Here is a 26197-nt window from a genome sequence, read left to right on the forward strand (position 1 = left end):
CAGACGCCGGACTAAATTCCAAAGCCGACTTATCAGCTTCGAAAATAATCCCACGAAAGCAAGGACAATTAAGAGTGGGCCCTCTGGTGCGCCAGCGAACGCGGTTGCTGTCCAAAGACCGAGTCAGAGCCCAGAGTTGTCAAAACACACAAATATAATTCTTCACACAAGGCAGTTACACACACACTTGCAGACTTAGGTAGACACAACACAATACAAATCAGATGGGTATTAACAAACACAAGAAAATAACGACAAGCAATGAGAGGTCCAACACGTGAAACACAAAATAAAAAGGAACACTAAGTGTCCAATCGTATTCACCAGTGTTGGTCTTGGAAGTCAGACGATCTCGGCGAAACTTGGGGGCAAATCTCGAAGAAAGAACTTCTTCCGGAAATGCAGACGCTCGATGAACTCGTCGACTAGCTTGCCGGAGAATCCCCTTCTTCCGCAGACGCTCGGTCTTCACGTTACATCACTTCACCGGTGCGGACTGAACTCCTGAATTCCTGAATTCCTGGATTCCACCATCCGATTCTCGCTCGGCGGTTATATAGCTTCCACAGGCGTTCTCGAACTTTCTATCGGTGTCGTGATCTCGTAGCATGGCCAAAGCTTGGGAAGCTTCTACTCTTTTTTCGTACCTTCGACCGCCACCATCGGAGCATTCTGAGGGGGGGGGGGGTGATGACTCATCCTGTTGGTGTGTACGCTCACGCGGTAGTAATGGCTGTCGACTCGGGTGAGAAGGTGTCTCGGCGCGCGCGTGTGCTCTCCTCTCTCTTCTCTCCCTCCGGTTAACGTCGCTTCGTCGAGTCTCTTCCAGACGTTTCGGCGCCGTGTTAGCGTTGTTGCTTGAGGCGTATGCGCTCTCCCCCTCTGTTGAAGTTGCCGCGGGGCCGGCGTGTTCTTTCGCTGGCTTGCGTGACACTCGGCGCGCGCTTGGATTACGCGCTCTTTTGTGACATACAGTAACTGCACCTCCATCGGTTGCTGTCTTTAGTTTTCCGGGTAAGGGCTAGGAGATCAGCCCCAGGTTGGGCCGGCATACAGCCGGCGATGCGGCGAGATGTAGCGGCCTGGTGACGGCGAGCGTGAGGGTCGTCGTGATTGCCACTGGGCTCTGGCGAGGTAGTCGGCGATGTCACGTGAACGCTCGCCAAGCTGTGGACGTGGCGCTCTGACGGCGAACCCTTGCAGGCCCACAAAATCAAGCTACACTCGAAGCACAACGGAAGCGGCGAACACAGACAGCGATCGTCGAAATCTGATCAGCGGCGAAACGCGTCGGCTTTTATACATGAGTCATCGAAGGTCCCAGAATAATCCGTGGTACCCGCGTGTCTTCCAGAAAGTTCTAGATAATTCGCGTTGCTCATACAATCAGATGACGTGAGCGTCGGTGACAAGAGACAACGGATAGAAGCATCGATAACGTTCCAGAAACTTCCGAAACCTGCAGGCGTGTCCTGTGCCTAGCGATTACGTTTAACATTTGTTAGCCGGTGAAAAGTGGTCACCGGTGAAAGATAAACATGTATACGTGTCAATATGATTATGAAAGATTGAGTAAAACAATTTAAGACGTAACCTGCTTCCCTGTTCAAGCAAAAGGATCCAGTCAAGTTATTTTTTCCTCTTACACTTAGAAAGTGGTTGTATATCCCAGGTCGAACAGTGTCGCGACGAATTGGACTTTTTCGAGAGCATTAATATGCAAAAAATTATGTTGGGCTTACGTGTCAAAACCACAATCTGATTATGAGGCACGCCGTGGTGGGGGACTCCGGATTACTTTAGTCCACCTGGGGTTTTTTAACGTCCACCCAATGCTGCATTGATATGCACATCAGAAACCGCATTCAACGCAGGGCATGCCTATACCAACATTGGTAAAATTTGTTTTTTACGCTGCTCTTTTACGTTAACACTTATGTGTTTTAAGCTTTGTTGCAAGTGAAGGGCATGCCCGGCATTTCTAACTACGGTATTGAGATGTTATGACCAAGAGCCATCCTCTGACAGCATAAGACCTAAATATTTCACAGGTGAATTATTTTTTTTTATTTCAACTCGTCACTTAACAAATACTTATATTTGATTTTGTAGCATTTTTGTAGTGAAGCTAATGTCTACATAATTATTTATATTTAGGGCCATGCTATTAGTGACACACCATTTTTGTACGCGCTTCAAGTGGGCCGCCAATAAAAACAATGACTCATTAGATGCCCTTGCACAGTACACAATCATCCACAAAAATTGTATCCCGGTTCAATGATATCACACATATTGCTAATAAAAAACATTGCACTCGGCCGCGCAACGCTTGAAACAGCGAAGCTGTGTGATCGTAGCCCAGCATTTTCCGGAAGTGCGCGCGAACTTTTCACCTTATTACTCATGTAGACGATAATTTCTTTTCGCGCGTCTCGGACTTACGGCCGACACTGCGCGTTGCACAGCGCAACTTGCAACACCGACACCGCGTTCCAGGAGACCCGCTCCATGAATGCGTCGCTCTCTCTCTCACTCTCATAGCACGCAAAACCTCTTCACCTCGCAGAGCACGAGCGTACAAACGCGCCAGTTGTGGAGGAATACGACGACGCTCGAACGCAATCATACGGTTAACATAAATGCATGTTCTGGCAGCGTGGCCGTTTCCGACGCTCGCTTTGGGACCGGAGGTACGCGGCCTCGAAACCACCTCTGCAAGAAAGTTTATTAATTTCTTTTTTTGGTAGTTTCTTGATACGCACCACAAATTACGGCTGGCTTAAACAGCTTCGCTGTTTAAAAAAAAGAAATTCGGCAGAGACATTTCAAACTGCTTACGTGTGGCTATGCGAAAGCGATATATTCCGTTTGGTGCAGGTTTGTACGGAACGGCGTTCCAGGAACTAGTTCCTTTTGGGAGGAACGGAGGAATGCCACCATTCCTTTAAGGCTCGGTGGAACTGTAATGGTAACTCGTTATTTTTACAAAGGGACGGCAGAGGGAACGGCGTTCCTTCTGTAAACGATCCACGTCACTAAACAGGCGCACCGACGCACGCACGTATGCAGCACATCATGCAAGGCGCAAAGAACCACCGCTTGTCTGTCACGTGACTATGGTGCATTTTTTTCGCGAGTTCTGCATTATATTTTTTAATGACTAGTCTTCAAGATTGCCACGTGATGCTCCCTTCTGTAGTTTCTTTCCGCCATGGCGGCCTGTCGGACACTAACATCGAGATGTAACTCTTGCCGAGTTCAAACAAGGGTCTTTACTAAATTAAGAACATCTATTCTGGACATTTCTTTTTCCGCTCATACTGCAATATTGGATCAGCATTCATTAAAGGCCTAAGTATTGTTCCTTTCGATGCGGTTTCTTGTGCAGACATTCAATTCTATTGGTGCATGCGAGTAACTTTCTATTTGCAGATCTGAAGCGCAGTCTCCTGACTGCGCATTTGAAGACCGAAGTGGAAAGCGCCGTATGTGTTGCACTTGTAATAGACGAGCACCAAAGTGGCAGTTAAACATGTCTGGAGTATGTCCAGTGCTGCTTGAAAAAAATTCGTCTAGGAGCGTTGCTTTGGATTCTTTTTATCTCCAGATAATGTGCCGCTGGCAATGTTCAAATTCTTATAATATACTTAGTTTGATGTGAGATTTAAATTGCACACTTTATTTCGTCGGAAGATTATCGGACACCACATTTTAATTTTTAAAAATCAAAGGTAACGTTAATGTAACGACACGTTACAATGTTAGAAATGTAACTGGAACGCGTTCCATTCGCCTTAAAGTAACTATAGTAACGTGAACTCGTTCCAAGATTGGGAAGGAACGAGAAACGAGCTTTCGTTCCTGTTTTAGAGGAACGTGTACAACGCTGCTTCGGTGAAATGTTTTTCCGCACGTTCCGCCTCCGTGCAAGTTCTCCCCTGCGTCCTAACGGCGCTTCGGCGAGGCTATAGTGCCTAGAATATAAGTATATTCTAGGCACTATAGCGAGGCCAAATGAAAACGCGCTAAACGTTTGAACGCACTCGCTTGCCCACGAGTTCGTAACTCGAAGGAGCGCTCCGCCGCGTTCAATTGGACATAAATACAAGGGGTCAGGCAAGGAGACACCCGAAAGGCGAAGCACCAATGACGATAGCAACTTAGTAGAGAGCTATACGGAGTAAGGATAGTAGTTTTATCAGCTGTATAAACTTGGAGATGCAGCAGCACCCGCAACGCGGAGAACTGTTGTCGACGCCGTCGCCGTTTTGCCCGCGTTCGCACCGAACGCGCGCGGCGTTGGTGACTGTTGCCAGGGCCTCTGGGGGCGGCTCGGAGGTTTTCGACGAGATCAGAACGGGAAACTCGTCGAGCAGCCGCGGAAGTCTTTACCACCTTCTCACCTCGCAACGTTTTTATATAAATATTCATTTGGTGCCACAGCTAAAGGGTCTAGTTTGCAGCGGGTGTGGAGCTTGGCCTTCTTTTTAGGCCGCGCGGCAGCACAGGCTGTCGCGTGGAGGGCATCTTGCTCCTTAAATCGCTCGTCAATTTGGCGAGCAAATTCGTCTAGACGGCTAGTGAGGTTGGAGAATTGTTAGGTGAAGGCTTGGATGGCCGTCTGCACCACGGCCTGAATTTTGGCCTCCATTAGTTGTTCGAATTGGGAGCTGGGGTTGCCGCGGCCGATGTTGGTGTGGCCGAGGAGGTAGTGGGAGTTGCGGCCCTCTTCTTGGCCGGCGGTTCGCGAGTAGGAGGAGAAGGTGGTAGGGGAGGGAGTTATGAGCGGCCGAGATCATTGTCGCCGGGGTAGGGGTGAGGACCTGCAGGAAGGCATGCAGCTGCGACTGAAGGCGTTGGTTGGTGTTGTGGAGGGAGGCGAGCTGTGCGCGGACATGCAACATTTTCTAGAGGGGGTTGGCGGAGTCCTGGCAGACTACGTCTGCCCAGCTCACCTCACTGGTGTGGCGGCCGGGTTCCTGTGCAGGTGGTTTTTGGGCGACTGGAACTGGGGGTTGCCTGAGTCCGGTCCAGGAGTGGGATCAGGCCATAGGCTTGGTACGGTTGGAGGGCTGTTTCAGGAGATGGCTACGGTTTCAGGCTGTTTCAGATGTAGTACCTATATAGTACAGAGGAGGAGTAGATGTGCTTGGGCACCCAGTCTTGTTCGAAAAGTCTTGTTCGAGGTAGTGGTGTCGGCGTTGTGGGTCGGGAGTGTTGATGAGGACGACGTGTTGGAGGGTGTTGATGATTACGGTGTCTGGCTTGGCCTCTTGGTGTCCGAGGCGGCTGCTTGCAGAATCCCATCGCGAAGCGCAACGCCGTTCACGGTCCGAAGGTTGAGGCCGCCACGGGGACGGAGGATGATTTTATGATCGTTGATGGGTAGCTTGGGGTGGCGTAGGGCAGAGAGTCGGGGCGGCGGGGGCCGGCTCCTCGCCAGAGCTTGAGGCTTAGATGGCTGCATACATTTCTCGGCAGCGACGGAATTCGGAAGTAGTGGTGGAGCGGGAGTTGCGAGTCGAGCTAGGATGAGTTGGCTAGGATGAGTTTATCCGGTCGTAGGGGACAAAGTCGGGTCTCCTCCGCGCCCCGCAGGCCCGGTTTCGATTCCCGCCCAGATCAAAATTTACCTATTTTTCTTTTCAAAGGGATTAGTTTACTTTGTTTACAAGAACCTGCCTGCTAAATTTGTCATCAATTCCAGCATTTTTTACGCGTTTTTACTCTTTGCCGTCGGCTATTTTTGGTAGCGTCATTCGGTCACGCCGCCGACTACAACTACGGGTTTTCGCCTAATGGGGCATATAATGCTTTCGCATTAAAAAAGTGGAAAGGAATCGGCCCCAACACGGAGCCTTCCGGCACACCAGGCGTAGCAGCAACATCATCTGAGCAACTCCCATTCAAAACAACTCTTCTTAACAACACGGAGTTACAGCCTGCATATTCATAAAAGTATTCACGTGTTCATAGTACCGCTAGTCTTACCTGGTCAACCTATTACCGCTAATCTTACCTGGCATATCGACATTAGTAACACTGCGGATCGAACGTTGGGTTATTGGCTCCTGTACACTTATAATGTCACCATCCTCTCTCATGTTACTATAGAAAACACTAATAGGAACAAAATTTGAGTATACATCCAATGTGTGAAATTCCATTGTATTTATTACCTCATTAGAACTCAAATTTACTCCACTCGTTTTATATGTTCAACTTATGATCGAATAGCTACTCTAACCCCAAATAAAGCTAAAGTTGAATTTGTAACCCATAAACTGATACAGTCGAACCCGGATATATCGAATCTGAAGGGGATCACAAGAAGTTCGGTATATAGGTAATTCGGTATATAAATAATAGGCCCTCAGGTAAGCGGTGGCTTACCGGTTAGTGCATCTGAGAGCCGCTAACTTACTGCACGCAACATGGGGGGAAAAAGCAAGCACACTTTATTTACCCGCAAAAAAATGCTGGTTCACTTTCAACTTCATTGACAAGTCCGAGCTGATTCGTTCTTTACACTTGTAGCGGCCATCGCTTGCGGAAAATAAACTCGTGAATAGGCACTCAACCCACACTACGACGCCTCCAAAATCGAATAGAAGGAATGTTGACGTCCGAGGTAGCATGAGGGCTAGCTGAACAGCCTGACGGGGCTCAACTGACTGCAATTTCTCTTCTCCACCTCCAGGTGCCAGAATACCTCAAAGTGTACAAAGGAGTGCACTATGAGGTCTTATCTTCGTGGCGCCGCGTTCGATATATCGAATGTGCTGGTGAACGAGCTTTCTTTATACGCGTGCACCAGCCCGATACATTTGCATGGAATTTTTAAGGGGATTTTACAGCTGTTCGATATACAGAATAATTCGTTATAAGTTGGCTTGATATATCCGCGTACGACTGTACCTCCGTCACCATATATATGGAATCGTATTGATCAGCTGTACAAAATACGTATCAGATTTAGTCACGTTAACTTCCTTCAGCTCTTTCTGGCCTCACACAGCCCTTGAATGGTATCACCTCCGCAAAGAAATCATAAAGAGTACAAATAAACGCAAGTTTCATGCAACATCAGCTACCGTACGTTGTGTAATCTGAATTTGTTAATTACTTACTATGTTCCTTTTAAATTCTTTGTAAGGTCAGGTAATATGGTATAATTGTAAAGCTGCCTTCGTCGTGCTCACTGAACTTTTCTCCACGTACCACCAGCTAAAATTATATGATTAGAAACTTACTTTTTAATCATTGCATTATTTGTTTAGCCTGCTCAACCCACTTCCTTCCGTAATGCCTTCGAGTGCTGACGGCGCAAATAAATAAATTGTTAAACTGTAAAAAATATTTCTTGGATGAGAGGTGGTCACCTCCGGCAATGTTTCATCATCATCATCAGACTATATTTATGTCCATGGCAGGACGAAGGCCTCGCCCAGCGATCTCCAATGACCCCTATCCGGCGATGTATGAAATATTCGCATTATTTAAAGCTACATAGTTTAACACTACGTAGCTAAACTCAGTTATTCTTCTGAAATAACTAGTCAGTTGTTCCTCTTAGCCGCTTATTTTGTCTGTGCATGAAAGTCTCTCGTTTTATTTGCTCAAATGGCAACCTAATTGACAAGCTTTTGAAACCTATATCGCTTTGGTAAATAAGTTGCTATGTGTTTTTGGACTTACGCGCTAAAATTAAAAAAAACGTACATTGCTTTATAAATGCAGTGAATGAAATTGCTGCGAAAAGGCAAAGCCGTGTAATACATTTGAGCTTTGCATTAAATGCCTATAGCCAAGAAGTTTATGCAACCAAATGATTGTGTATTATTACATTCTCAAATTCCTACGGCATTTCCCCTATGTGGAGAAGGCAGTTTAACTTTTAAATGATTCACAAGTCGACTTTGTGATGTTTCGACCATATATTTGATAGATAGAAATGTGCATGACCAATAGGAACATATGTTGGAGGCAAAAATTCTTAGAAAATTTTGCAAAATAATCTGTGTTTACCAACTGAACAGCATATTTCTACCCTGGAACAGATAGGAAATTGTAATGAATCACATGCATAAAAGTTTGCAGTTCGAGTATTATGAAGTACAGTTTCAGTTTTATTTCTTTCAATTTATGATATATGATAGTTGATAAGATAACTTCAATTTACTGTTTTATGTTTAGGCTACTGACACTGCACAAACTATATTTTTTGTCATAACACGGAATACAGGCCCAGAGTGCGGCTCATAAACACATCGGGATCATGAGGTGTAATTTGTGGATACATTTCTCGCTATGGGTAATATAGGAGCCCCTTTCTCACAATTATATCTTGGTTGAGAGCGCGTTTGCTGAAAGTGGACTGATTGTCCGCGCTTTCCGTGCAGCTACCGAAGCGACTGTGACAGCCTTTCGCTGTTGAAAGGTTTAAGCCTTTCGATGCCAAGCGCCTGAAATATACACAAACAACGCGCTTGTCCAGAACCAGAAAGGTCGCAAGCATCATGCGAAGGGAGGGATTACCCTTGTACGGGTTAGTTGCGTCCTTGAGCAAAAAAGAAAAACCGGGGAAGCAATTTCCTACCTATTTTGATTACTTAAGACTCGGTAGGCTTAAGACAGGCCAAAATTCGAATATGAATGCGTAGTATCGAATTAGTATGGAACCTACAGTGATCTAGAACGTTTGTATTACACTCGAGTCTGTCCAGAATTAGACAGTAACATTCATTTACTCTGACTATTCATCTATCATCAGTGATAATAAACTAAACGCATGCTGTGCCGATCTTTCCCCCCACCTCACCCCAAATTCAGCTGGGCGCAGGCTACCACCCTGCGTCTGCTACAAACAAATACGTACCCTTCACTCGCCCGCCTCCACCTTATATTTCCTGAAGTCTACAGTACACCCAACTGCCGGTGCTGTGGCACTCACCCGGCTACGCTTCCGCATGTGCTGTGGGAGTGCCCAGCACTGTAAACACACATTAACACCACGACCCCCTCGTCGAGGTTGCGTGAGGCTCTGCGGAGCTCCGCCCTCGACGACCAAACCTGGGCGACCCAGCACGCCCGTGAGGCGGCGGCGAGGCAAGCCCTCGACGTCCCCTCATGGGAGGCTTAGGCCCGGCCATCATAAAGTGCTGGCTCTACAATAAATGTTTATTCCTCCTTCTGAGCTTCTATCGCTAGGTTTGCGTCGTGAAGTCGCCTGAGCTTGCACAAGTTCTACAATTCTACGCTCCAATATCCCATCACCAAGAGCTCGGCGCTTGTCATCACGAATACGCTAAAAAGCAACCTCGCCTTCAGAACGTATAGTCAGCGTCACAAGCTTTCGTACCCCGGAAGGTGAAAAAATATTTATATTTCTACGCCTTAGTCACGCATCGTAGTATTCGGATTTACAGCGTATACTGGTTTAGAGTAAACAAAACAAGTTTTGCATAGTTTTATTGGCTGCGGGGTAGCTGCGTTGAAAATGAACTTATTCGCAGAACCTCGGCCGCGTAACTTTTGACGGTGACTGTGCGATTGAACACCTGCATTTTCTTTATTCTGCACACAATTTTTTTAATGAATGGCCTTCCAGCCAACGTCATGCAGTGCTTACACCTGGTTAATTTTCAGGACAGCAGACTCAGACATGACTTATTAAGTAGAAGAACTGAACTATTATGTAGCACGTAATTATTATCACCAATCAGGTGTAATAAATATGTAAACAAATAAAGGATAATAACATTGCCTATGAAATTTTACTAAAATCGCAGGACTACTTCAAAACTTCGCCTGTTCGTCTTGTGTACGTCCCTATACTTTCTAGCAAACTGAAAGGGAGAAATTCAAGGGTGAAATTGACATCTCTTGTGGCACCATGGCAGAAAAGGCAAGGTGTAGCTTAGTGGGTCTATATGAAAGGATCAGCTGCGACTGTGCTACTTACGCACAAGGAACGACACTTTTGTATTTTTTTACAGGCAGTAAAGTGATAAATGGTGTCCGTGGACGCTGGAGTGATCATGACAATACCACCGTACCGATATGGGTCATAAGCGATTCTAATAAGGGAACATTTCTGCAAACCTCACGGTCCTTTCTCATGTTTCTTCAATTGTCCAAACACGTTAAATTTAGCGTAGGAGAAAATTCTTACAGAATTACTGAAGAATTGTACCAGTAATTATATCATGGTGCTGCGATCTGATTCAGCAATAGAGTTAGTTAAGAACAGAACAGCAGAATGCCATAGTAACATTGGTGATTCTAGCTGAAAAAAAATGTCTTCTTGCAACGCTTTGTGGGCATAACACAAGAAGGGTGTGGTCTGTGATTGGAATAGTTCTCTATTTTTACACGACAAACTACATTAACACGCCCCGGTGACTTTTCGCATTATTTCCAATACTCCTCTGCGTACGTCGTGGTAAAAGGATATGAAGACCTTTAGTATTTCGGGAATTTCGTGAAGGTGTATGGGAATGGTTCAAATGATAAGACACGTGCGCTGCATATTGAGGATAGAATGTTTATGTTTCGAGGTATTGGTTTGTACTAAGCAAAAAAGCTTGTGAAATAATTCGGACAGCCTTCATTTGCACCGAAGATCCGGTACGCAAAAATTCTGCTTTGATATAATGCAAATATACTCAGTCAAATAGCTTCTGTATTCCTTTGTAAGAATACTACGTCTGGGGCTGCAGCCAAGTTTTCTACTTCTGCGTCTTTTAATTGCACACACGGGAAGCTATTTACTTTTGTGGTAAGTTTCAGGCTGAACAAAAGTCGCACAAACACGCCTTTCCATGACATAGCTGAATAGGCAAAAATATTTCTTAGTAATGTCTTCATAAATGTTTGCCTTAAGAAAGAAATCAACTTTGAAAACACAAAGTTCGGTTTATTGTCTAAAATACATTACACCTAAAGTGCAAAAGAAGTTTGGAAGCACGTTCGCATGTTCACGAAACCAGTCAGCTATTTTTTTAGGAAGACGTTCGTACAGTAGAAAGAAACGAAACAAGAACCGCAACTAAATGACCTGCGTTTCGGAATATGCCATCTGGCGGGAAACCGCCTAACTAAGCAGCGACAAAGTGATAAAAAAAAATAGGGGCGCCGCTGGCTTCGAACCTGCGAACTGCCAATCGTGGTATCAGCGATCGTAATTGGTGGTCGCGCAGGACGCTCGGCTATCGGTTTGAGTGCTGCCGGAGGCAAAAACTAGGTTTATATACGTACCACAATAAATTCTGCGACCTTGTTATGAAAACTGCAATTTTGGAACGACTTTTCTGCCATTTCAAGAGTTGCTGCTGCAACTAGATGAAATCCGAGTCATTGAAGTTGATAAATCCCCCATAATACGTCGATCGATGCAATAGGCTCATCGCAAATTGCTTTTTACTGGCCAAAAAAGCCTCCAAAATTTGGCATTTTCCATAGACTCCCATACTTCGAACTTCGCCCGCAATTTGGAACGGGTTTTCTGTCGTAAGTAATGGTACCGCTTGCATGAGATGTCGGGCTAAGCTCCTAAAGCCTATTTCCACGGTAATATTTTGAAAGATGGCTTCTATGATTAGTTATTTGGGAAAAACGACGCTCTCCCATAGAAAATGCGCATGTTTTCAGAGGCGGCCGCTAGAGGCGCTGTTCGGCGATGTCCCAGATTCCTGGTATTGATTGCCCGTGACCGCCTTCTGAACTCCCAAGAGAGTCAAAGGCGTTTGTACGACCAGCGACACCGAGACGTGCACTTCCTGCCTGGTTTTTTGGTGTTTTTATGGTCTCCGTCGCGTCAGGTCGGCCTGTCAGAAAAACTGCTGTCGCGTTACACAGGCCCCTACCGAGTGCTTCGTGCCGTGACTCCCGTCACATACGAGATCGCCCCTGACGCCCCATCGGCTTCCCAGTCCAGTGATATCGTGCACGTTACACGACTGAAGCAGTATCACCCTCCCAGTGATGACATTTAGACGCTCCGAGACGTCGCTTCTGCCGCCGGGGGATTATGCTACACGCGTGTTGCATTTTTTCATTTGAACGAGGCGCGCGGGCGCCATCACTCGAGCAAAGAGAAGGAAGAACGAATGGGCTCGCGCTGTTAATCCAACCGGTCAGCGCTGCTACCGCTGCTGTAAACATAATCTGTAAATAGCTTCTCGTTTAATTGACTCGTCCTTCGCGTAACAATATGACGCTTTCATGCATTGGTGATTTGGTCAGCTATACGTACGGCTATATTGACGGGGGCCTTTCTTAAAACGCCGTTTTTTTTTCGAGGCTTAATATTACCGGATGGGTAGAGGTGCTTCGTGCAAGCATCCCCTGCTCAATCAAGCGCTCACCTGTGATAGCGAATAAACACTATAAGAGGTATTTTTACGACAAAAGGCTCCTGTATAAACATATGATAACTGAGTAATCATTTTGTTTGACATTGACTAACCGATACTGCGGATATTTGTTGCATCTCAGAAAAATGGTTCCAGACCAGCTACCATTGGGAGCTATTTTTTTAATTTGCACTTTGAATGTTCTTTTTTTCCTGAATAAAAGCACTTAAAATTAGATTTTTATTAGGTTAAGTGAAGCTTCAACTCTCCAGATCCTCGTTGAAAAAAGGCATCACAATACTGTGCACTGTAGCAGGATCCCCAAAGTGGGCAACACTGAGATGTGACTCTGAAATAGACCACACGTTTGTGAATAGAACTTCTCATAAGTTAATGTTCACAACGTAACACTTTACTAAAACTGTAACTTAATAGATCACATCTGCCCTCCTCGAAACATTTAATAGAGGCAAGGGCTGTTACAGAGTAGGCAGCTCGGAATTAAAAATTCATCGGAATGCTGGAATGCGGCCGTGGCAGAAAGTCAGTTGCCTCAACTGCCAGATGACGCCAGCAGACGACTACATCCTACGAGAATCGCCAAAGCGCATGCGCGTCGCTGCACTACTATATATGGCGCAAAAAACGCAGCTGGGATCTCCTTGTAACCGCTACTGCCGCAGTAACGAAATTTTGTGCTATGTCTCTCGCAGTCCCACGGTGCCAAGGAAGCTCTGAAGAACGTAAGCTTCCAGGCCTACGAAAAGCAAACCACCGCACTGGTGGGTCGTAACGGTGCTGGAAAAACGACTATCATGAACGTCGTCGCAGGTAAGCGCCCGATTTCGAATGCTTCGGCAGTGTTTGCGAACACTTGATTTACTCCGGTACACGAAGAAAGCCCTCACGTGCACATCCGGGACGCGCTGCTATTTTTTTTTTTAGCTATGACGCATGACGAAATATGTAGCTGTAGAATTAATACAAACTCTCCTGTCCTGTAATAACCATGCCAAAGAAACTCTACTGCATGAGCTTAGATTTTAGGCACACACCTGGGGCGCAAGCGCTAAATTAAACTTTTTTTCACAGCGAACTTGTTTTAAGGGTAACACCGCAACGGTTTTTGTGCGGCGATAAAGGCTGTCGTGCGATGGCCCTTATCAACGCACCTCACGCTGCCTGGGTATACAAACACAACACCAAGACAGGCACCCATATCCAACACGACATTTTTAAAACTACATGGTTTCATGATACTTAATGGCGCAATTCCACCCACCAGACACGGAAACTTGGTGGAAAGGGACACCCCATATAACACTCGCGAAGGGCCCAATAGATGGGCCCTGGCACAATACCAACTACACGCTAACGAGTGATCCACACCCTCATTCATATGGACGTAGGCACGAACACTTTCCGACAGCTAACTAAGAAGCACTAACTCACCAACTGACACAAAGTCCGTAAAGAACAAGAAGTGCCCCAATCCCTTGCCAAGGCTAGCACGTAATACACTGACAACATCACGAAGCAACGCGCTAAAACACTCACACAGCAGGCTTTGGAACATGCTGCTTACTCGAGGTTCCTCCACCTCAGGATGGCTCGACATAGCCTCGCTCTAAGGTGGCCATTAGGCAGACGATGCTTAGAGGGGCCAAAATAAAGGAGAATGTCCCGGGGGATTTTGAACTTTGGATACGGACAACAAGTGCACGAATTCATTGCTGCACTACCTACATCAAACAGGGCTACATGCATTTATTCGACAGCTTTTGTAAAGTTTTTGTACGTATGCTATGCGGTAATTCCACTGAGCTAAAACTATGGTGAAAAAAGATTGAAACGACAAAATAATTACACACGCCTCAGAAAACGCATCAACCAAGTAAATGTTTAAATCTGGACCTACTTGGAACACTTGTCAAGGCAGCAGGGGCAGGAAAATTGGAGGACGCTTAAGCTTCGCTTTTAAGAGTGGAACGCGATAGCATTCAGAGATCCCTGGCTGCTTATCAGGCTCTTTTCTCGTATATTAAAATTACAAACCGACACTATCAAGCCTGTAGTTTGTGGTTAAGTCGTACTTTCCAATTTTTCTGGGGGATTTTACTTTGAGAAATTCAATTTTTGTTCACTAACGCCTTGCGCGACGCGGAGGGCCTGTATGGTCGGGGTGGTTCGGGATGATGTGGTTCGGCATGATTATTTCCACCAGACGCCGATGCTTAACGCCGACACCGACGCTGACGCCGGATTTTCTACGCGACGGGGCCCTTAACGCTGTCGCGTTAAAACCTCTCAAGGCCTTCATGGAACGTTGGGCCTCAAGGCAGCATGGAACTTAATTCGTACTCTCATATGCCCTACAAACAGGAAAATGGCAAATATCAAGCGACTAACACACCTTGTTACCCGCATGTTAGAGGAACTCAAAAAAATGTACATTCTAGAACATGTTAAACCACAGTACGAGGAACACTCGTTACGCAGGCAGAATCCGGAAGGCGAGATCAGTGCCCCTTTCGCAATCTTGCAGCTGCGCGGCATGCACTAAGTACACTCAAAACAGTCAAGACGCCTAGTACAGAATAAATGACTACTCAAGAGCTGCGAAAGTTTGCGAAACGTACCAAGTGGCCGTGCTTGGACTGATCAATGCGGTTGGGAATCATGAACAATCACGACAAAATGGAAGCATGCAAGGATAATTTCTTTGCCCATGCAACAAAGCCCATAGACATATCCGACTTCTTACCCATTTTGCTAACTTCAAATGCCGGCAACTGAATGGAGCGCATAGCTGTCACGTGACCACAAGGACACTTAGGCCAGACAGGTACTTTCCCGCCGCAAATACTAGAATTTAAAGCACACCTCTCAACACAAGACGCCATACTCCAGATAGAGGAGCTCGTACTAAATGACCCCAGCAGAACCCAACTCTGAGCCATTCTAGCGTTTGACAGGGTGGCACATGATGTTATTAGGAAGGAGCTGGCAAAGAATGGAGGCATAAGCAGGATGTGTAATTACATCAAATTCTTTCTGTGCGGCCAAATGTTCACGATAGAGCTGGACTCCGTTGCCTCGGACATGACTACGCACCCGCAAAGGGGCATCTCTCAGGACTCAATGTTATCGCCACCGCTGTTTATTGTTTCCATGCTGCCTATCCTCCGAGCACTGCAGAACTCGCCTAACATGGGTTACATGATCGACGCCGACGGTGTAACCACCTGGTACCCAGGAGAAATAAAATAGTCCCTGTAATCGGCAGTCGATGCCACAACGCGGCCGGCGCAAAATACCAGCCTCAACTGATGCTAGTTCACAACCCCTGATGGAACCCTCCGGATGTAATACTCTACAGCACCGGCAAGCCTCTTCCCAAAGTGAAATAACTCAAGGCAAAGGGTACAACTACGATGGACCCAGAAAGGAAGTGATATCCTGCGATCGCTCGGCTACATGGATTATGACACCCCCCTTGTTCTCACCAAAGAGATCCGTCAGAAGATCATGGAAGAGCTCACAATAGCTCCTATTCCCGAACACATGACCCTGGAAGTTGATACTCAACGAAGAACACTCAGGACGATTTACTACACAAAATTTATTAGACGAAATCTCCCGAAGACACGTCCATCCACAGACGTAGCTTACACCCCAAACAGAGCAGCCGTAGCGGTTACAAACGATAGGAGCACACCAATCGTATCCTGCACGGTTGCCATTCACTTGCCCGCCATGACAAAGCTATGGGCCATAGCGCCAGCCATTTAACACAAGCCGCAACATTTCCCCCGCTGTTACAGCTATACCGGTTCGAAGGAAGCCTGCACCATATTGCATGCAAACGCACTACCAGCCAACATCGTCACTTATATTCAGACACACGTCAATGTCGTTAGCAAATCATATGGGTCCCAGGACACGCAGGGATAATGAGAATGAAGCAGCTAAGCAGCTGGCTCAAGAAAAGGTACTCCGGGTTCCCAAACCATCCTCAAACGATCCCAACAACACCACTGCGCCGAATCCTGAGCAAATACCTGCGCAAAACTTCAATCAGACAGGAAGCCAGTCTTCTGCCGCGGGCACAAACTTATGGCGCAAACCTGCGCATATTCCGTGCTCTGCGCACAAACCGGGCACAAACCTGTAGATGTTGCGCGCATTTCACAGAGTGCTCATGGTTCCCATTTGTCACATGTCCTAAATTGTACATGGGCTGGGAAGTCTTTTTTTTTTTTGCAGTGTCCCTTAATTTCTGCGCCTGCTGTGTATGTTGTTGATTTCAGGGTGTCTTGGGCGCATACGCGCATTCTCTTGCTGCAGAAAATTTTTTTCAATAAACATTCACAGTTGACAGTAGCACTTGTCCCGTCCGTGTCGCGTCACTTTGTCCCGTCTTTCCCGCTTTACCGTACTCAAAAAAAAAAAATAAATCACCAACGGGCCGAACACGCAGTAATTCCTACGCATATAGCAGACAAACAGCGCGACGCAAACACTCATATTTACGAGACGAGATGGGCGTTGGGCTGGGAGTGCGCTCAAGAAGCAGTTGGCCGATTGCGCATGCGCAAGTAGTTGCTTGGTTTCCTCGGAGTGTCGCAATCTAGGCGTTCCGGTGAGAAGCCGGGGTTTTATGGAAGAGCAAGATCCCACTGTTATTGGCGGAGTCAGAGCTCCTCATATACTTTCTGATTCAAAGGATCAAAGCTGGTTCTTAACGCTGGTACTTAAAGGAATTGCCCGACAAACTTGAAACTGGAAAATTAGCGAAGTCACATAAGATGTGGCTGTTAGTAGAGCGAGGCTGACTCAAGCAGCACTCTATAAAAGTGTTTTTCGGCGCCCAAATATAGAAAAAATGTATGCGTTCTCGATATTCACGCGAAGACCCTGGCTATTGGCGTCATACATGCATCTCAGACGCTCGATGTTTCCTGTGTCACGTCGAATTTACCGCTCACTCGGTCACGTTCATTTGACACCATTAGGCTATACTCTCCGTACTGCATGTATTTGCTTTTAATGCGGATATCCTTTTTGGCACTGTCGGTCCTCTTTTATTTTCGGCTATCTAGCTATCCCACCAAAAATGCGGGCCGATCCCAAAGATAATGTAGTCTAAAAATATGGGCCAATCGCAAAGATTTGAATCTGGGCCTATCACGCAGGTATGCGTCACTTGTCAATGAGCCTCTGACGCGAATTTGGGTCGCTGTGTATGCGCCACTGGTCATGCGCGGATTTCAGGGTGGCACCGCCAGAAAGTAAAACGCTGAGGGAAGCGAGGGGCTCGGCACACCTGATACCTGATGCGTTTGGGCCATTCGCATACATGCATAGTCATCGTAGATGTGTTTTCAGGCATCAGACTCATCGAGTAGCCTACAATATCTATTTTATCAAGTGCTCTCTCTCTCTCTCCTCCCCATCTTTCATTCCCCCTCACCCCGCTCCCATGTGTAGGGTAGCAAACCGGTTGTCATGAACTGGTTAACCTCCCTGCCTTTCCTTCTCCACTTTCCTTCCTTCCTTAATTTATGACGTCAAGATTTTTATGCAGGATTGAAAAGAAAACTTCTTTTAATAAAAAATGGTTGTGATTCGTTGATACTTCGAGAGATACAGGAGTTGGCTGTTATTTAAGTTGGACAATACAACATAACCTAAAAATGCAGAAACTCCACTGGAGTTGTCTTTGTATGCGTAAGCATACCCCAAAATTTCAGTTGGCCCATCCACAAAGTTCAAGTTGGCCCAACCCCAAATTTCTAGTTGGCTCACCCTCAAATTTCACTATACCCACCCCCAAATTTCAAGTTGGCCCGCCCCCACATTTCAAGTTCGCTCTGTAGACTTTCAAAGCATTACTGCACCGGTCTTTTATGAGCCGTCTGGTTACAGGAATGGTTCCGGGATACCTAAGCACATAGAGGCGTTGAATCCCACGATACACTGGTGTGCGTTCATTCTGTAAAGCTCCGAGGCTTGCAATGTCAGATTTATGAGATTGAAAGGAAGCTCGCGATGCAATAATGTGCACAGTCTTGTTATTTCGCAGAGTAAACCAGTGCAGTGGTGTCAGGGTAGGCACAGAGCATGTACCTAAAGTCACGGTTTACATTTATACTGCGATACCGTTGACTTGCAAAGCACAGATGATCCTGACAGCCGAAAGCAGAGTGCATCACAACATAGACTACGGTGGGGCCTCATTGTGTCAGGAACACGTATGCAGAGTCGCATTACAGAAGATATGGAATATGGAATACAGAAGATATGAAATACTGGGAATATGGAAGATACAGGCCGCTGGAGCATCGTGATGCAATAGAACATAAGGACTCATCGCGAATTGCCGATATGCTGTGCGAAAAGCAAAAGGTGTTCCCTACACACCGCGGAGTTCAACGACTTATAATGTTAAAAAGTGGAACCTCGTCGTGCAATCATACAGCAGAAATACTCATTCTGTCCGAATTGCGTCATAGACAACGGAGCTCAGGAGCTCGTGATACCAAAACCCAAGAAATCAAAATGACATGATGTGCTGCGTATTGATTTAAATTGTGCGAGGGTGTATGGAAAGTTTACCATTATGTCACATACGTAGCAATAATGGATGGAGATGCCACCAGTCTTACCGCGTCACGAAGCATAGGCGCACTTTGCAGTCAATGCACAATGAACGTAAGGGCTTATGAGTGTGCAATACGGGTGCACTTTGATGTCACAAAGTGCGTCAACTCATGAGAATGAAGAGCAGGGCACGTACCTCAGTGAATGCAGCAAATTGTGAAGGCGCTGCACACTGACTATCGCAATGTCTCCGAGCCCATGAGGGTTTCATATACCATGACAAAGAACTCGGGTGTTGTGATGTAATATGGCGTGTCGCTTGCCATGTTCCGGCTATTCGTGAGTTGGCGCTGTTGTGAAGCGACAACCACAAGAAACATTTCGCAATTCGGGTTGCTTTTGTGAAACCTTCGGTGGCGAGTGGGAAAGTGCGAAATAATAGTGTGAGAATACATGTAATTGCGGCCATGTAAGCACGCAAGCGATGATTTCATTTATCCGAGTGCCAGTTTGGCGAGTGCCAGTTGTAATGCCATTTGGGATATGTCAATGCACTACAGCTTGTGGAAGTGTTCGGCTCGCTAACTCATGTGTTCTGACGCAGTCCACACATCCCGGAAACGCTGTCGGAATGGCAGGGTAACTCAGTCATGTAATATGTGAAGCGAGATGGGCCAACTATAAGAGGCGTCGTTGGGTTATTTGGCTATCAGACTTTGTCGGCTTAGTTACATATAGTATATTTTTCTTACTGTCATTCCTAAGAAGAACCGGAACAAATATCGCCGACGATTACGACATTCCCTAATGCGAAATTTGAGTGTAGCTCTATACGTGTTTTTATTTCGTGAGATATTGACTGGGGCGGACAATCTGTCTGGTGCGCCACGTTTCAAGCGGAGCGAAGTGTGACGCGACTGCCTCGCTAATCTGGAGATCGCTAGAGGCAGCGCGTGATTGACGCATGGGCGCGATTCACAGCAGCCGCCGCATACAGACCTCCACTCATGCAGTGCTTTGGTATAGAGTGCCTCGATGCGCGCGTCCCCGCAAACGGAGCGGAGGCGAGCGAGCGCACCGAGGCCCCCTGACGACGCGCGCTACTCTGGCGCCATCTCGTAGCCATCGTCTACATAGTCCGTCTTGCGCGGCACTGCGCTTCTCTTCGCCCGCTTTCACCACACCCTCCTCCTCTGCTTTCCTCCTCGCGTTCTCTTCACTCTTGCTGTCTCACCACCCACTGCGCTTTGCGTTCGCTCTTATATTTCGCTGTGCTCGGTCGCTCGGCTACGAGGTACGACGCCGACGATCGCTGAAGGAACGGGGGCCTAAGAGCTGTGCCCTAAAATGTTCGAGGCAAGGTTTAAACTATAGGGATTGGGCTTGTTAAGACATGGTTTAGCCTAGATACGGTTTAGAATGGGGAAGTGTGCTGAGGGGAGCTCTATTTCCATTCTGCCGATTATGTGTGTGCTAAAGAAAGGAGATTAAAGTTTGAAATGACAACAAAACGCCGGTTTGATTACGTTTGATTGCCAACAGCGTCAACATGAGGCATGAGTAAATTTGAATGCAAATATTATCGCTTGTTTAAGAAAATAAAGTTGTGTAACTTATGGTAATAGAATTTCGATTTCGGAGTGCAGATATTCTACCGAGGAACCGGCAAGAATTACAAACTTAATATGAACTAATATGAACAACGTAACTGCAGAAGAAAAGTAAAACATCACAATTCTCTGACTGCCCATGAAAAAGCATACCGGATTCAAATACCAAGCATGCTCCAAGGTCTAATTTAGTATTATTGATTTTACCTGCGTCAAGCTCTCTATTAGTGCAGCTCACAGAACGGCAACATTTCGTTTTCGTTTTGAAATTACGGAGTTTGAATTGTCACTTCATCTTTTTTAGACATATTTTTTAAAAGTTGTGAAAATTTTTCAGGTTTAATACAAATTTTAATGCAACAGTTTCCATTCAAGATGGCTCAGCCTTTCTCTGAGGGCCGTTCTGCATTTGAACTTGTACAGTCACAAGCTTTACGACTGTGAAGGCGGAAGCGTGTGCCACACTGCACGCAGAGTGCTCTAACGAGCGGCTAGCGCACTCTCCTAGCTTGTAGGCTTATTCTACGCCCTCAATAATAGCATTCGCGCGCCGTCTGCTACTACCACCACCACCACATGAAATCTGGAAATGACGGAGCATGCGGTCTGATGGGCATTGATAACGGTGTGACTGTAAACTTTCGCAGACAATGCACGGGCGCAATCAAGGAGTGCATCCGCTAAAGCTACAAACTACGAGAGTGTGCTAGATGCTCGCCAGAGCGCCTTGCATGTGCCGTGAGACAAGCGTTCCTGCGTTCACTGTCATAAAGCTTTTGTGACTGTACATCAATTAAAAAAACTTTTATACATGTATAGGTAAGTTTAAATGCGGAAGAATACGTGACCATTCATTGAAGACAGTATTCGTCCACGTCGCTCCTGTCTCTCGTTCGTAACTGAGTCAGGCACAGCGCATTCTAAGCCACATTTAGCGGAAGCACAGAAGCGTTGCTGGCCTTGCGGCATTATACCCTAAGAACGTTTGCTTTCAGGTCTACAGAAGCCGACTTCTGGTCGCGTGTTCGTCTGCGGCTACGACGTAGTCAAACACACGGACCTGGCCCGTGCTACCATCGGCTTCTGCCCACAACGGGACCTACTCTTCAGCGACCTCACAGTCTGGGAACATTTAATGTACTTCGGCACCGTGAGTATGGCTGAAGTCTGTTTCTTTTATCTCACCCTCTCTCTCTCTCTCTCTCTCTCTCTCTTGATTTCTTCGTGGCGCAGCACTCCAGTGTAGATTTGATATTTCTACAGAGTCTTTATGCCATCATTCATCCGCTTAACAACATTCGGAGAAAATTGTCTGTAAGACGCACTCAATTCGTTTTCTTGTGTCAATGTGGTTGTTTAGCGAATGTTCGTCACGCTTGCAGACGTGCGGCATGTTGAGACACACGAGACAGGATTGACATAGTAAAATACGCTAATGTATTTACAAGTAGGTAAAAAAAATAAATCACGCTCGTGAACAAGTACAGCAAGCAATTGACACAGGCTTAACGTCTATACAGAGTTCCTCGAGTTCTTCCTCCAATAACTACCCCGAACACTAAGCCCTAACCACTTACGCCGCGTTCAAGTATCAGAACGGCGTTTTCACGATCCTGTTGGTCCATGGTGGCTTGGAGTGGCAGGCGCGCCAAAGTAGGTTCTCTTACCGTTGGCTCTGGCCGGTAGAGGCTGGGAGAACATCAGGTGGTGTTGGTCGTGGGTGGTAGCGACGGGGACGACCCCGCGTACTGGGTCACGTGTCAGGGGTACCAAGTGGGAGGTCCAATCACCCATGCACGCCCGTACCTGGCTCTCAGCAGTCGTCGTTCGCGCAGACGCCTTCGATGACGGCAACGGGTCCCTTGTAGTCCCGTAACGTCAGGCGGCCCTGGGCCCCGCTCCTGCTCAGTGGTGCATTTGTTCCTAATGATCTTCATAATGCGCTGCAATAACTCATTTCACGAATGTTGTTCTACGAATACTTTTTTACAGCGTAAGCCGTTATGGGCTCATTCCAATATTCGTTTCGGTTCGCGATGGTGTCCGCCGCTGCCGTCGCTGGTGACCGTAACCGCTATAGCCGTAAATGCGAAAAAGAATACCCGGTCCCCGCCGGTATCGAGCCCAGGCCCGCTGCGCGGGAGTCAGATACTTTATCACTGAGCCACGCAAGTGCTTGCTGTGAGGCACTGGAAAAATGCCCGATAAACGCGCCCTAGGCAGGCGAGCAGGCGCAGACGACGAGATGCGATTCTAAAAAGGCAGGCAGTCAACGCGGGATCGCGTTGTCTGCCAGTATGGTGGCGCAATCTATTTAAGGTGCCTGCAAACGCAGCGTGCCCAACATGTAAGTTGCATATGGCATTTGCATGCAGCATGTAACTGGACGTGGTTAACTCAAGCAGGCTAGGTGACTATTTGTCACCAGCCCGTTTTGAAGATTCCAATAAACAATCATGATCATCATCAACAACAACAACGTACCGTGCCACGGGTCAAGGGGTGAGATGTGCACCACGTATTCTGGATACCTCTTCGGTACACGTTATGACGTCTCCTCGCAAGGTACGAACCGCTGCTGAAGAAGCGAATCATATAGCTACGTGCGCGGCTACAACGTGTACTTGCGTTGTAGTGCACGTTAAAGAACCCCAGGTGGTCGATCCGGACACCTCCACTACGGCGTGCCTCATAATCAGAATTGGTTTTGGCACGTAAAACCTCAGAAAGAAGAAGAAGAAGAACCAGGCATCATCGGGCTCAGCAGACTGCTGTGCAGATAGCATTACAAGCCGCAGCTCGCTGCCGACGCCGGGCGTATCGTTTAGATCGTTCTCGTCAAAACGAGGCGAAGAGACTGCCGCCAAGACCCTGTTGTCCGTGGTGCCGAAATTGGAGCTACTCTTGAGCCGCTCCAGTAGCTTACGCTGTGACTGTGCTGCGTGTGCCGCGCAGGCCTGTGACTCAATTTTTTATTCTCCCCCCCTCTCCCAATACCTGAGAGGGCGTTTAGGGTACATAAAAAGTAGCGTTGAACTGAAATAACAACCTCGTTGTATCCAATAAAAAACACCGCGTTCAGAACTCTTTTAACGTACAAAGAAAAATCGCACATTAAATCACATTGATCAATTCAAGTATATTGCACACCGGGACAGTGATGTTGAGGAGGGCAGACAAAATGCCTATGCAAAGGCTTGTCGTTTAGTTCTGTGCCCTTACAGATATACTTGGGTTTTACAGACAGTGGAGCTAATATACAACATTCGCATAAAGTTATGTACTCAACAGTTGTACAAATATGAACAGAAGAGCCGCCATACTACTGTGACAAATATGCACAACTGTGTTTATATACCTAACATACTCTGCATGAAAAAATAGTTACGTAGCAAAAGGTACCACTCTTCGTTTTCCTCATCGGTATGCATTCTTTTGCCAGCTAAAGCAAATGCATCCCGGACCACTGAAGAGTGCCGCAGAAGACATGCTGGTCGCGGCGAACCTGGAAGACGACGTGCGCACTTTGGTACAAGATCTCAAGAGGGGCCCAACGAAGCTACTCAGTATCGCCATCGCCACCCTTGGCAAGCCAAAGGTTTGTTCCAAAAAAGTACCACACTGTGCCCAGCAGCATGCTCTGTCTACAATACACGAGAGGAAACTCCTCACAAAAAGAAAGGAAAAAAATGGACTGACTTCATCAAGCTCTTCATAATTGTATTGCTGTGTTCTGCCGCTAAGTGGGTGTAGTAGGACACATTACAAATTTGTATCCAAAATGACGCCACTGTAGAACGTGTGAGAGCTTTCTGTTGATAATTTTTCCGACTATTGTCGCGCCACTCCTGCGAAATTCGGGCGTCCGTTCGCAAAGTACGTGAATCTGCTTGTCATTTTCTATCGTATCTTGAAAAAACTACCACATATAAACACTTGCGATGCCTCAAAGGACGCTAATGGAGGAGGCACTCAGTCGTACTTAAGTTATTGAGTGGCTGGAGCGGTTCCAAGAGGAGAAGTGAGAGTTAAACACCTTGCTTATTTCGGCCGACCTCCAACCAATCGTAGCTAAAACATTGTCGAAAAGTTTCAACAACACAATCAGGGGCAATTTAGCGGTAAACGCCAGAGGAATGCGTCAGCATTACGTCGCACTTCTGTGAGGTCCAGGATCGATGATTTAAACCACGTTCACCACATTGCGAGGTGTTGTTCAGGAGCTCACTCAACACACGTCCTGCCTGTTCGAGGAGCGAAGTACAACTGACGGTTGTCCGGAGCAGACCACAGCCAGTTGCATTATAAATCCGACACTTTGCACGCGCACACTTTCTTCCACTTTGACACTCCTAATGCATAAATCACCGGTGGTCGCCAAAACCCAATTTACAGCGTTCCAGACGCTACTGGTGTGAGTTTCAGTTATTCTGCGTGGATATGAGTGTGAACGTCGGCTTGATACATGTTGATACGAAGTTAGTTCCCCACCTGCTCACAAAGGACAAAAAACAAAGGTAGAACTTGTTTGATTTTGTGCCAGGATTTGAAAAATCACATCGAAAGTGACTCAAGCCTTCGATCGAAGATCATATCGGATGACGAAAGCTGCCACTGTGGGCCTGGTATTGAAACCAAAGAGGTTTCGATCCAATCCAAGTTGCCTTCTTCAACAAGACCGAAAAAAAACAAAAATGTGACAAGTTCGTGTGAAGACGATGGTCGTCGCTTTTTTTTTTCCAACGGTTCTTGAATTGTGCAGCGGGAATTTCTTCCTCTTCGACAGATTGGCAATCCCAAAAGAACTTCTTATTGGGCAAGTTGGTGCTTCGGCTTGTTTTACATTCTTGTTTTGGTGTGGGGTTCCAAACGTGATAAAAGGACGAAGGAAAGACAGTGAAGCGCCATCTGTCTCTCCTCTGCCCTTTTTTCACGTTCTGAAGCCCACGCCAAAACAAGAATGTACGGCAAGATTGGCAATCCGCAATTTTACCTGAAGTTATTGATGTAATTAAAAGAGCATGTATTGATGTAATTGAAAGAGCAAGGGAAACGCGCAAAATTTTGTGATGTGGCTGATTGGTTTCTCCATCACGACGGCACCGCAATTCATACAGCTTTGTCTGCGACGTTGTATTTAGCCTCTCTGGGATTGGACCGTCGTTTGCTACACAGCCTATTCATCAAACTGAGCTCCCTGTCATTTTTTCTTCACATTTAAAGAAGGAAATTCAATAAGGAAAGCAGATTTTCCACTGTGCAAGAGGTGAAGCGAGCTTCGCAGGGGCCACTTAACAGTATTAGGCTCGAGGAGCTCTCGAGTAGCTTCGAACAGTGGGAGATATTGTTGGACAAGTTTATTGGCTTCGGTGGGGGAATATTTTGAGGGAACTAAGTTGTTTTTTTTTTTCTAAATGGAAGTAACGTGCTTCCTTTGGGGCCTTTGGGACCGTTGCACCTGTTGCCCGCTAGGTGTACAGGGCATTTTCTTTTACATCGACGCAAGAAACTGGGAGTTTCCTTAGGTCATTGTTGGCAACGAGATAGCGTACACGTACTACGCGATGTATCAAATATAGCTTATAGGAATAGGGTTAGGAATCCGTAAGTGGGGCAGGGAAGTTT

This window comes from Dermacentor silvarum, chromosome 3, assembly GCF_013339745.2.
Source record: "Dermacentor silvarum isolate Dsil-2018 chromosome 3, BIME_Dsil_1.4, whole genome shotgun sequence".
NCBI classification, from domain to species: Eukaryota; Metazoa; Arthropoda; class Arachnida; order Ixodida; family Ixodidae; genus Dermacentor; species Dermacentor silvarum.